General features: G+C 46.8%; 1 pseudogene; it reads right to left on the reverse strand.

Annotated features, from left to right (window-relative positions):
- Positions 1–499: 499 nt before the first annotated feature.
- LOC129504321 (aspartyl aminopeptidase-like) lies at positions 500–1,956 on the reverse strand (annotated as a pseudogene).
- Positions 1,957–3,512: the final 1,556 nt, after the last annotated feature.

Below are 3,512 nucleotides of genomic sequence, written 5' to 3' on the forward strand. Positions count from 1 at the left end.
CATTTCAACTTTATTGTATAATAGTTCTACCAATTCTTCTCCCCTCTTAAAAATTGTTTCAATCATGCCTAATCTGTGGAAAGTTAATATTTTCCATAGTGAAAGTGGATAAGACAGCTGAGGAAAAATTAAAAGCAGATGGTCTTTAATTTAAGAAACATTTGATACTAATTACTTCCTACCTTTCACAAGACTGAAATGTTGGTGAATGTATAGGATTACATTACTTTTTTAAGCAAGGTTTTAAGGCCAAATTTGGTAGATAAGGTAGAGATCCAGTAAGATGAGATTTTTAAAATACACGCATTTTTTTAAATACAGGCATTCTTAATAATACCAAATACCAGAATAGAACTGTGGCAATTCACTTTGTGCTTATTCTAACTCATAGCATTTTATTTATTTATTTATTTATTTATTTATTTATTTATTTATTTATTTATTTATTTAGAAATCCACTTTAATAATCCAGCTTCAGCTCAGTTGACAACTTCTCAAGTGTAAGAGAAGTCTTTCCAAGAGGCCTCAATCCACTAAGAGGTTACAGCTCAGAGAAGGGAAGAGCTCAAAGAAGCCCTGGAAGAGGCTGATGGTCTGGAGGACTCCTGAGGTGCAGGCGGTCTCCCGGATGGAGTGCATGGCCAGCTGGGGGCTGCCTAAATCTAGAAGCTGCAGGCCCAGCCGAGAAGCCAAGATAGGTCCGATGGTGGTCCCACAGGGAGAGGCATTCCGCACCATGGGATCCTGCAGGGGCACCCCACACTATTGGCCATCTGTCAGATCAGGGCCTCGGAAACCGCATTCGAGGCACAGCGCTGCTTGCTGTTCACCCTGATCACAGGGCCCTTGTGGAGGGGGCCTGTGGTTCTCCTCGTGCTTGTCCGGGTGGTTGGGGTGCATGGCGTGGGCCACGTCTGCGCTGATCATGTAGGATTTGGGGATGGCTTCCTCGACGGCCGTCAGGTGCTGGGAGGAGGCCGAGATGCGGCGCAGCACCAGCTGTTGGCAGTGACCGTGCCCCCTGGGCGCCCTCGGAGCCCGCCTCTTCGTTGTCATAGACAGCGACCATGCGCACGTGGGGCTCCAGGGCCAAAGAGGCAGGGGCCACACAGGAATCGATCCAAGCCTGCAGGGCACAGAAGCAGCTGTGCAGATCGTCTAGCCAGGCGCCAAGATGAACTCCTCATAGGCACCAGCCAGGACCGCAGACTGCGTGCCAGCAAGGCCCAGCTCCACCTCCCAGATCTCCTCAGGGCTCAGTCCCAGACGGGCAACAGAAGGGACATGAGAACGAGTGGTGGCGGTCATCTGCAGCATTGAGAGGCCCAGGCTCAGGAGTCCCCTTCTCCAGCTCCTCCGGGACTGCTGCGGCAAGAATGGGGACTAAGGGCAGCTCCGTGTGGGGCCCAAAGTTCTCGTTGACATTTCACTGCAGACGGATGGCCAGGTGGGGGATGTGGAGAATGGGCCCGTGCACGTGCCCCAGCCGCTGACCCAGCCGGCCTGAGGGAGGGCACTTGACAAGGACGCGTCCAGCCAAGGTCAGGTCCCCGTCGGACCGGGTGCTCCAGATCCCACAGCAGAGGGCTCCACGCCAACCTGCTGGAAGCCCACCTGGCTGCGGCGGGAGGCAGGGGCTGTCCGGGTGGGCCCCGGTGAGGCTGAAACCATTGCCAGGAACACGCTGGCCTCCCACAGCAAAAGCGATGATCGTGGAGGAGCTCCCGGTCAGGAAGTACTTGCTCTCCGGCTTGGATCCCAGCTCTCCGTCTCTTTGAGTTCATGGAAGGCAGCCTGGAGGAGGCGGCTGCGGCCCTCGGCCACCGCGTGGAAAGGAGGGGGGCTCCGGTTCGCGAGCTTGAGGAGTTCCCGGGCCGCGGCCAGCACCGCCTCTTTGCGGGCCCTCCGGGTCACGGCCACCTGCAGGACCCCACGCGTGTGCCCGCGTGCTCTCATACTAGCATTTTAATATGATTAGCAGAATGGCTTCTGTATATTAAGATCCCTAAAGTTTTTAGGTGGAAAACAGTTTAATGTCTGATCTGTTTCTCAGCTATAATTTAGATTTCAAACTTAATTTTTTTATTATTTTTTGTTGGAGTTCAATTTGCCAATATATAGCATAATACCCAGTGTTAATGCTATAACATCCCGCCAAGTGCCCCCCATCACCCAGTCACCCCCACCCCCACCTCCCCTTCCACTGCCCCCTGTTCGTTTCCCAGAGTTAGGTGTTCAAACTTAATTTTATTGTAGTAATATATAAGGCAGTTTACATTTGATTTAGTGGGATTAACACTAATTATATGATAGCTTTCGTATTCTGACCCCAGTGATTTTTGGAAAGCAGAGATTTCCAAGTTCATACTTCTTATCATAGAGCTCTTGTAGCTAAGTCTACACATGGATTATTTCTTCCTTAGACATGCACACACATTCACGCACACATGCAAATGCTACAATATGAAAAAAATACCTGAGAGAAAACATACCAAAATGTGAATGCTATCTTTGGCTGATGGATAAATTTGGGGATATTTATAGAACTGACTTAGATTTTTAATGATTTCTTTATAATGAGGAAGAAAGGTAGTTATTTTCCATTTCAAATAACAGACACATTATAGTCCCAGCATAGGTAGTGTATAGTTTGACAAGGATTTCCTCCTGTCCTCTGCAATCTCTGTAAAGACAAATTCTCTGTTCTTTCCTTGGCACTACTACTTTGGCCATGGTGTTGAAGTAAACCACTCAGTGAAAGTTACAGTTTAATCCTAAACTGTAAGAAGTATGTTTTGTTTAAAGCAGTCCAGGAATGATCCACGATAACAAATAGGGGACCATGGTCAACAGTAATTGTTCCTACTCAGGATCTCAGGAGCACTTTGCAGTTTTAAAAATTATTGAAGACCCCCAGAGACCTTGTGTTTCTTTTTTTTTTTTTTATAAATTAATTTTTATTGGTGTTCAATTTACCAACATACAGAATAACACCCAGTGCTCATCCCGTCAAGTGTCCCCCTCCGTGCCCGTCACCCATTCACCCCCACCCCCCGCCCTCCTCCCCTTCCACCACCCCTAGTTCGTTTCCCAGAGTTAGGAGTCTTTATGTTCTGTGTCCCTTTCTGATATCTCCCACACATTTCTTCTCCCTTCCCTTATATAAGTCAATCGGAGAAGGACAAACAGTGTATGTTCTCACTCATTTGGGGAATATGAATAATAGTGAAGGGGAATATAAGAGACCTTGTGTTTCTATCTATGGATTAATCACATTAGATATTTAATCTGAGATAGCTTTGAAATATTTATTAATTCATTTAAAAATACAGTGAATACCCATTACATGTTAACACACATAGTTTTTCCAAAATAAAATAAAATATACTGAGAAGAATGGCACCATTTTCCAGTTTTGTAAATGTCTTTTATGTATGGTTTAGCAGAAGACTGCTGGATTCTCTAATCTGCTTCTGCATTCAGTTTCTTACAGTGTGGCGTTTTGGTTGGAG

The sequence above is a fragment of the Nyctereutes procyonoides genome, unplaced genomic scaffold (genome assembly GCF_905146905.1).
Source record: "Nyctereutes procyonoides isolate TBG_1078 unplaced genomic scaffold, NYPRO_anot_genome, whole genome shotgun sequence".
NCBI lineage: Eukaryota > Metazoa > Chordata > Mammalia > Carnivora > Canidae > Nyctereutes > Nyctereutes procyonoides.